The sequence below is a fragment of the Cupressus sempervirens genome, chromosome 11, assembly GCF_028749045.1.
Source record: "Cupressus sempervirens isolate cs-2001-9-10 chromosome 11, ASM2874904v1, whole genome shotgun sequence".
Lineage (NCBI taxonomy): Eukaryota > Viridiplantae > Streptophyta > Pinopsida > Cupressales > Cupressaceae > Cupressus > Cupressus sempervirens.
Window position 1 is genome coordinate 820830173 of NC_143128.1, and position 10816 is coordinate 820840988.

The 10816-nt window shown below is 33.3% G+C and overlaps 1 pseudogene; it reads right to left on the reverse strand.

The window, feature by feature from the left end:
- Nucleotides 1–593: 593 nt before the first annotated feature.
- LOC149532070 (monothiol glutaredoxin-S11 pseudogene) lies at nt 594–7906 on the reverse strand (annotated as a pseudogene).
- Between the last annotated feature and the right edge of the window lie 2910 nt (nt 7907–10816).

A 10816-nucleotide genomic window follows, 5' to 3' on the forward strand; every position in this document is an offset into this window, starting at 1 on the left:
ATTATTAGACATTTATGACACATCACCTCTTGTTAACCTTCTCACATTCAAAAACCTTGTTGCATGAATTTCTATTTAATGATTTCTTTTGTGGATGTATCAATAATGATTGCTTAATGTAACATCCAATCACTTTATCGGCTAAAGATTTTCCACTTTCTCAATAATGATGTCTACCCTTCTTGGAAATAGAAATGTCATTTTTATCATTATCTTCTGACAAGATCATTAACAGTCTTGCGGGATGACAGCGGGCCATACTTCAAGATTTGAAAAGGACAAACACCTCCACTGTTGAACCACTTTGAACTACTTTGAACCAAGGTTCAAAGTGATTCAGAGTGATTCAAAAGAAAGCTCCATTGGGAAGATGTACATCACCTACAAAAAAGATCGTTAGTATAAAAATTTTGGTTGAACTGCTTTGAACTAATTCAAACTAAGGTTCAAAGTGGTTCAAAGTGGTTCAAGGGAAGGGACCATGACTATGGGCACTAGTTACTTCAACTATTCACTTTGGGAGATGTTGAAAACATGGGCAACAAGTAAAGGACTTCAATAACTGAATGGGCAAACATTTGAAGGAAAAACCTTTAGAAAATAGTGACTCTATGCAACTGACACTCTCCTACCTTGTGCATTTCTAGAAAAATGTCACATCCCCTAATAAGCTCACCTTTGTGATATAACTATGGAAATTTTGGCCAATTAGAATAAGTCTTTAGGCTTTCACTGACTTCTTCATCACTCAAAATGTCAAAATGACCAAAGTCCAAACCCTTTTCATTCAAAGCATTTACAACCTTTTAATTGAAGCCACATCAAGGGGTATCATGTGTGTCTTTCATAAAGAGCACGAGAGAAGAAGAATTAACTAGTTTTTTCAATTGATCATTGAGTGACTCTTTGGGTAGTACTCCTTTTTTTGAGGCAATTTTTTTCAGCTCTCCACTTTTGTGCATTTCTATTATGATATCAGATCCACCAATAAGCTCACCTTTTATGTACAACTATGGATATCTAGACTAGTTAGAATATGTTTTAAGACCTTGCATTACCTCTTCATTAGCTAAAATGTTGAAGCTCCCGAATTCTAGCCCTTCCTCTCTAAGAATTTCAATAGACTTTTAACTAAAATCACAACGTGGCTCTTCAGGAGTGCCCTCTATAAATAACATGATTGGGTTGGAATTAATGATGTTCGCTAGTCAAGAACTTAATGATTCATGTATACCAGTTGATTCCACTATACCACCATTATCGGACTCTAAGATAGTAGTATCAGGTTTGGGTTCAGCAGAAGTAGCTTTTGTAATTAATTCACTAAACTCATGAGTAGTTAAGAGCAAGCCATGGTATTTAAATATTTGTTTTAGTTCCCCACTTCAACATAGTTCAAGGGTGATATCATAGCCTCCAAGTAGCTTGTTGATGCAGTGGAAGTGTGGTAGCTATTCAAAACACAATGCGAGTTACAAATTTCAGAGGTTTAGGCACTCTAGCCTATCAATCATATCAAATACTTCAAGGATTTAATTTGTCAAGAATATCTTCAAGAATCCTAACTGAAGGATTTAGTTTTATAAACTTTAAAACATTTAGATTCAAGGTTTCTAAGGTTCTAATTCAATTCAAATACCTCCAATCCACACAACTCTTCATTAGACTATTCAAAAAGCCTAGTAGGTTGTTTAATAGACCAGCAACAAAACAAAATCGTAGATAACTCAAACTTTTTCCAAGGCACCTAAAAAGGTAATGGTATTTTTGGATACCCTTTTCAATGTTCTAAAACATATCAAATAATTTCATATAGTTACTTTGGACCAACACACTTTTTCAATGCTAATGCCATGTTTTAATGCATAAAAATGACCCAATTTACAAAAGAAGGACCCCCTAATGATCTCCTATCAAACCTAATTCCTATATAGTGTTTTCTTATGTCTTCAAATGCTTAATTAAAAAAGGCATTAGACTCCAACACTTTGCAACCTAGAAATCCCCAAATTGTGCTCTCAAACCCTTGTAATCAAGGGCTTCCTCAATCTTCTGGTTCTCCACACTTTTGATACAAATTGATGATGGATTTGTTAGTCTCAAAATGGTTTTGACATTTGAGTGGAAAAACACTTAACCATTTTCTACATTGGAGCCGAGTCAAGAAATCTAATAAGTGTCGAGCAATCTTCAGGTGTCGAGTAGTCTTTAGGTGTCGAGTGGAGATCAGGTGTCGAGTGGAGATCAGGTGCCGAGTGAAGATCAAGTGCTAAATGAATTTAGGTTCCAAGCATCATACAAGTGCCAAGTTATAGACAATGCTAAGCAATACAGAAATGCAACAGAAGTCGAGTAAACCAGTTTGTTACATGTGTCGAGCATCTAGAATCAGTAACTGCCGAGTAACATAAATTACACATAAGAGTTTGTAACTTCACTAATTCAGATCTAAACCATTTTTCATGGCCGACATATGATGAATCTCAAAGGATTAAAATGATAAGATCAAATCTTTGTATTTCCTATGCAATCTACATGCAACCAATAAGAAAAATGGAGAAGGCATACAACCAATAATAAAAGTGCAAGGAATGAGCAGGAAATAGAGATTCAATATGGATTGTAGATCCACATCTAACCCTAAGTCATTGAATGTCTTTATAAGGAAGACTAAAACTCATTGTATATGTGAATGGATGAAGGTGTGTAAGGAAAACTATTCTCAGAGTGAAGAATATCAGATCTCAGAGGATCAAGATCAGAGAAAGCAGGTCAAGTGCCTGTATTCAGCAATCAAAGGATTGTAAACTATCAGGTTTATTACACCTAATACTCTCTAGCAATTGTATTAGAAAGGAAACCTTATGGTGATAGGTTAGCTTAATAGCTATTTTGTAGATCCTTTAAATAGGTGATTAAATCCTTTAATAGGGTAGCACTTCATGTAAAGTGTTTGTAAATCCTTTAACCAGGTCACTATTGATATAGTGTAAAGCATTTAACAAGGCAAGCCTTTAACAGGGTAGATCATCAAAAGTCGTCAAACATTATTGTTGCAGTAATTTTGTGGTTATCATCCCCACCCCAGTTTTATCTTCTTATTCCTGGAGGGTTTCTGGGTTACCAAAATTTCTAGTGTTATGTGGTGATGCACATGTGTTTTTCATAATTGCTTAATGTTGATATGCATGCATGTACATTTCAATATCATGTTATTAAGGATTTGTGAAAAATAGGTAAGAAGTTAATACTTTTGATTCACCCCCCCCCTCAGAAGCATTCTTTCCATTAAGATATTTCAATAGGATTCACCATAAAATGAACATTGTAAAATATTCCCTATCACAAAATAGGTCCCTTATTTAGGTAGAATGCTTAATTCTATACTTGAGCATGCATTTTCAATGCTTTTATCACTATTCTCGGGCTATGATCACTTAAATCCCACTCAATCCTGCATATGCATAGTTAGTATTACATAATAAAAGTTAGATTAACTCATCCCATGAGTATCAAGCCTTCATTATCATCAAAAGGTCCACATTACCCTTAACCCCTATTTCAATAACAATTTTAAACCAAAAAAACAATTGGTAAAATAGTGACTGATGCAACAATAACTCAAAATAATGTAAACTTCATTCAAAATAGTTAATTTTGAATAATAAACCCTAACAATCCAATAGCAAATTGAATTAATCAAATTGAGACTTTTTAAGAATGAAGGAATTACAAGAAACAAAGAGTTTTATATTTGTTACAATTCCAATCCGCATACACTCACCCCCACCCTTCTCTGTGGTAACAGAGATATATAAGATTCTCTGACTAAATTCTCAAAACTGATTCAACCAACATTCGTTGTTGAGTTGAATAGTTTAGTCTTAAAACAATAAAAAGTTAAAAATTCCCTCTAACTTCCTAAAGTAGCCATTATGATTTAAAAAATTGAATTAAAACATAAAATGGCTTTATTAAACATTAGAGCCTTTCTCATTATTAAAGCTTTTCACCTAGTTTCCTAATACCCCTCCTAGACTTCTTAAACACAATTTAAAACTTGGACATCATTAGTCCATAACAATCAAGTTCTTAGTCCATAAGAGGACATTACAAAATAGAAAGTAGTCCTTTGAGGACATTGTAAATATGCTAATGCATTGTACTATTTGAAAGTCATCATAGGTGCTACGATCCTTCAATTGATCTATTGACCCTAATTCTACCTTCCATCCTCCAAATTTACTTTGGAGGTCTTGAAAGTCTGCATAGTCTCCTTCTCCAAATTGGATGTGTGAGGTGTTCTAGCACCACTCATCTTTACAATATAGTAGTAGAAAGGTCAACTAGTTGAATAATGATAATTAGGAGATAATTTCCATAGCAAGTTAAATTGTGATATTGCTATTAGGATTTAACTATGTGATTTTGAGTCAAACTCATTGACCCATGTTTCATGAGTAGTGATTCAACATGAATCCATCTCTCATGAGAATAAATGGAACACTTAGCATCATTGGATCTAGGTGGTGCTCATAGGGGTGAAGCACCAGAACTTCTCGAGAGGTTACCCATCCCTATATTACTCCAGCTTGAGCATGCTTAACTACGGAGTTTCCTCCATGGTTAAAAATGGTTCAATGAATTTGACTCAAAATCACATAGTTAAATCCTAATAGCAATATCACAATTTGACTTGCTATGGAAATTATCTCCTACTTATCAATTGATGAGCTTAAGGGGCTTTTTAATGAATGGTTCATAAGGCACAACATTTGGTGAAGGATTTGCAAATGGGGTTACAAGCTTTGGGTTTAACCATGGAGGAAACTTTGTAGTTAAGCACACTCAAGTTGGATTAGTACTAGGATGGGTGACCTTATAGGAAGCCCCAGTGCTTCACCCCTGTGAGCATCACCTAGATCCAATGAGTGCTAAGTGTTCCATTTATTCTCATGAGAGATGGATTCATGTTGAATCACTACTCATGAAACATGGGTCAATGAGTTTGACTCAAAACCACACAATTAAATCCTGATAGCAATATCACAGTTGGATAATGCCTTCAAGCCCTACCACACTTTTTCACTACTTAGAAAGTCAAAGCTATCATATTCCACACCCTCTATTTTCAAAACATCCACAACCTTTCTACTAAATCCACATCATGGCTGCTCGGGTGTCCCTTTTTCATAAACAACATGACTGGTTTGGAATTCAAAAGTTGTTGCAATTTTCTATTAACTACATCACCAGACTCTATATCAGTTTTAGCAATCTAAGGTGACTTATATATTTGTTTCACTTCTTGATAACCATTGAACTAGTAGACATTCCAAGACTAGTAGGACTAGCTATCTTGGAAATATCTATGGAACCAAACCCCTTGGCCACTTTGTTGGCCAATTCTGATGGATTTGCACCCTCCAGTGTATCTACAACCTTCCCATCCTACAAATATTAGCATGTATTAGGGTGCTGAAACTCTAGAAAAACACTCATAACTTGATAAATGGGAAAGAAATTAGAGTTAAACCAAACATGCAACCAAAATGGTGAAGGCCTAATTTTTCTTAGCACCATTTTCTAACATAGGAACATTAGTCTTTATTTATTATCATTGATATCATAGTAACAAAATCTATCATACCAATTCTACATGTAGACTAGAAACCTTGGCAAGCATGCATCTGAAAAAGGTTTCACATCGTCTCATACATATACAGTGTGAAATGGTTTTGTTGTGGATATCAATGTAGAAAAAACTAAATAAGCAATTTATATCAAGACAAAACTCATGATGAAATTTAATTTATACACGAGAAAAGTGCTAATTTTCTATCTCTTTTTAAATAATTTCCCCACATTTTAATTTAATTTTCAATCCACATTTTAACTAAAATGCACATACAAAATTCCAAGAAAGCATAAAACAGCAGATGTTGAAATATGCTTATGCAACCCTCAACGCAATGCCAATTTTTACAACCTACTAGCTCTAAAAGAAATATATATCAAACACATCAAAAAAACTAGATTTTCTTACACACCCCTATTATCAAATAGATGTTTGACAAATTTAAAAATTAAGATTGATTTTTAACAATATTAATAAAGCTTATGACTAAAGCATTATCATCATTAAAGCTTATGACTAAAAGTTCTTAAATATTTTTAGATTCTTTCTACTAATGGTAGCATAATACATATGTAGGTATTGACCATGATTGGAATAGCCAAATAAGCTCCATAGCCTCTTTTACATAAGATTATGTCTATCATAAGCAATGATTAGGATTATACAGTTCAACATCACATTCTCACATGGACAAAAAATCATTTTAATCAAGCTTTCTTAATTTTTCTTGGTCATATGTAACATGCTAATAATTTCTTTGAGAGCACATAAACCAAAGAAAATATAAACACATTTTTTTGAACATTTCTCTCATTCATAATTTAGCTAAATTGAAGATAAAAGATGAAAGTATTGCTTTAATCTTGCTCCCAAAAATCACTAGAGTGAAATCTAGTATTCCAAGTTATAATCTAAAGATTGGATCAATATGCATAATAGGTCTCACATGCACCTTGGGAAATAGGTGGACCCAACATAACCCCTTGACATGGCCCTTCTCACATTTGCTTCAAATGTCTTTGGAGCATTGATTTTTTTAGTGGTGATTCTTTGCCAATTGGCTATTCCGTCTCTTTAGGAAATCATAATTTGGCTAATAAAACCTACATATGGGGTCAACCATGTTGTTGAGATATTAAATAATTTGGGTCAAAATCCAAGGCTAATCACTCATTAGTTTACACATAATTGGTCCAAATCCTAGTCCAATCGATAATGTAATCTACATTTATAACACAATTATTTTTAAAAATTTACCTATATTTCCCTAATGTTTTCTTATTAGAAAATGTTATTTTTCCCATAAAATAAAATAATATTTTCCCTCGGGTTGAGCATCGCCTACTATTTTACTAACATGTCTCCAACTATCCCCATTTGACCAACTACTTTATGTTTTGGTCTTTGGGACACATGTCCTAATTCCAAGAAGATTTAGACTTTATGGTATTTCGTTTAAAATTAGACCCAAAATAGAGCTAAAGCCATTGATCTATATTACATCAATGATCCAAATTAATTCCTTTCACCATAAAAATCACAACATTAAACATGATGACGACCAAGTTGGCAATAAAAAGGGTGCATTTTTAATTGAATCTTAATGGATTGGCATACTACAAGTACATCATACAGTGTACACTTGGCATGTGGGCCTTGTGACTCTATAAATTCACAAAAAAAATTAAATAATCTCTCTTTGGAAAATGACATATCATCCAACTATATTAATATTTTGTGTTATATGAAATAATTAATTCACCTCTTACATTACGAAAATGTTTATGAATGACAAAATAAATCGCCTACATTTATTTGCATACCAAAAAAATAAACTTAATTTGCCACAGTTATTATTAAATTTTGATAGGAAAATGATAGGAAAATAACAATTTTTCCAATAGAGAAAAAATTTCCCCCTTGCCTCAAATTAAAAAATCACCCTCGATTAGAAATTTTTCTTGCATATTTAATGTTGAATTCGCCAGCATTTTACATATTTTTCTTGGGAGGGGTTTCTTAAAGTTATCCCTACTTTGGAGTGTCTCTCAATATGGTTGAAGCTTCATGGTTAAGAGGATCCTCATAATTTGGTTGTTGCAAAAAAACCACATTAATAATGGTAAGTAACTTGAATATCTTCAATTTTTGGTCACACCAATAGAAATCCAATTCAAACTTATTATGTTATTTTATAAGATTTAAATTTCAAACAATCAAAATTGTTCCTTGAAATTAAAAAACCTTACTCATTGACAATATAGCCATTACTAATTAGAAAGGGTCTTATAATCAAATATGTTATAGATATTAATCAAAATAATCATATGGAGTGTCTAAAAAATTCAATAGCTCTTTTTTACTGTAAAAAGATGATACAACCCATAAATGGCGGTGTTGATATTGAGTACAGGTTTCCAGTCTTCACGTAGAATATTAAGGCGCACATTGCCTTCTAAATTATGTGATAATTGTTCCTTGTGGAATGGGTCTGGAACGGTGTATTATAGGATGTTATAACACTAAGAGTGCAGAGGAGATCATGGAGATTACATGTTAATACCCTAAGGTAGAGGGTTAAAATGGAAACTGTTCAGTCTCAGTGCCATGTATTGGTTTCAGTGAGATCATTGAATAAGAGGGTAATTTTATGAAAGATTATGTTTTTACAAATACAATACAAGTGTTTGATCCATTGATAGTATCCTGAAGTACTTGGAGTCATGAGATTTAGAAAGCCCTAGTTTTGTAATCTTAAAAGGGAGGGGTTTATGGTTTAGTGTAAAGATGGGCATGAAACCCCTCGATACCTAGGAAATTTGAGGTTTGGCATTATAAGAATATTGTTTGTGGGTATAGAGATTTAGAGACTAGTATTTGGAGGGTCCATTTTGTAAAAATGGCCTGATTGGGCTAGTTGTAAAGGCTACAAGGAATTGCTTATGGGCGATGGTTCAAAGTACCTATATCTGAGTTCTAGATATATTCAGTATCTCTAAAAAGGGTATTTAAAATTTTAGTTTGTTTGCCAAGTGTTTTGTAAGGTTTGTGAGTGGCTGAAATACCTATTTAGGAGGGCTAGTAGGGATTAAGGCTAGTGGGGATTGGCCAAAACATTTGGCATAATAATGATTTTAGGATTATTCATTCTAACATTAAAGGGAGAGAGGGATGGAGGGAGAGTTTCAGAAAGCTAGTTGAATATTAGAGTTGCATCCTATGGATATGACTATGTTTTTCTCAATTGAAAGTTTCCATATAGTTACAAGAATTAAAGCCTTATTTTATAATGAGAACTTATGCTTGATAAATGACAATTTAAGAAAAAAAATTCCTTTTGGTAAAAAGTAGGCCTTTCTTTTGTGTTGAGCTTTAGACCGTGTACTTATTACAACTGATATTTTCACAGTATTTATATGTAGGTAGATGTTCCTTCATGTTTTTTTGGTCTTGTGCTAGAAAACTGTGAGCTTTTGTATCCTAATCATGGACATGTCGTATTAGTAGACCCTTCTCCTATTTTGTTCTATCCTATTAGTAGCACAGAGGTTTGTTGCTTCATTGATGTACCAGTGCAAAAGATTCCATCTATTGCCAGTGGAGAAATGGAAAATTATTTACAAACTATGGTGGCTTCTCAGGTATTGGATAGAAGCTGGACACAATTCCTTGTGTGTCAAGATTGGCTTTGTATTTATTTGGATATACTGGATATTAAAATGGAAAAAATAATTTATAGAACTTGTTTTTATTAAGTATTCTTTCTTAAAGATGGTGAGATTTTTTGCATGAGAATTCTCTAAATTTGTTATCTAATGTATCAGCTACCTGAGCAACTACAAAAACCATTCATAGTTGCTATTGAAAGTGAGAATATATGAACCATGCCAAACAAGATCATGCCAGCCTCACCATTTCCTAGGCCCAAATCACTTCTATTGGGGGACGCTTTCAATATGAGGCATCCATTAATTAGTGGAGGAATGACTATTGCATTATCTAACATTGTCATTCTTAAAAGACATTTTAAACCTCTTCATAATCTTTATAGTGCCTTAGCGCTTTGTCAGTATATGGAATCATTTTTACACTCTTCACAAGGTATCTACTTGTAATAGTTGGACTAATTTTTTCTATTCAAATAGTAAGAATAATTAGTCTTGCAATAAATTTTTTTTGTAATTTCATAAATACTAAAAATCTATTAGTCTAATGGTATCATTTAAGGCTATGATCTTTTCATTAAGCTACTCTTGCATCTAGATTTATTCTCTATATAAATATCCTATTTTAGCTATGTTCTTTATATAAATATCCTTTCATTCTTATTAACCTCATAATGATTTTTGACACTTGAGTGCCAACACACTTAACCACATTCCACATTGTAGCCGAGTACACCATGCATGCCGAGTCACAACAAATGTCGAGTGATCTTCATGTGTCGAGTAGTTTTAAGATATCGAGTGAAGATCAGATGCCGAGTGTTAACAAGTGTCGAGCAACACAAGATGCCGAGTGTTAACAAGTGTCAAGCAACACAAGATGCCAAGTTTTAACAAGTGTCGAGTAACACAAGTGCTGAGTGTTAACAAGTGCTAAGAAACATAAGGTGCTGAGTGATACAGTTTTGTTTAAGTGCTGAACTATCCAAGAAACAGTATGTGCCGAGTATCAACAATACTTCAGGAGTCGAGTAACTCAGTATATCAGCATAAGAGTTTGTAATTGCACAAATTATGATGTAAACCATTTTTATAGCTGACATAAGGTAAATCTCGAAGGATTTAATGATGAGATCGAATCTTTTATTTTTGCTATGCAATCTACATGCAGCCAATAAGAAAAATGATGAAGGCATGCAACCAATAGAAGAAGTGCAAATAATAAGCGAAAAATGAAGATTGAATATGGATCGTAGATCCATACCTAACCCTAAATCCTCAAATGTCTTTATAAGGAAGAAGAAATTTTATTGTAAATATATATGAGTGGACATACAAGGGTGCACAGGAAAATCTATTTTCAGAAGCGAAGGTTATCAGATCACAAAGGATCAAGATCAAAGAAAGCAAAAAAGGTGCCTGCATTCAGCAATCAAGGATTGTAATCTATCAGGTTCATTATACCTAATACTTTCAAGCAATTGTATTAGAATGAAAATCCTATGGTAATAGG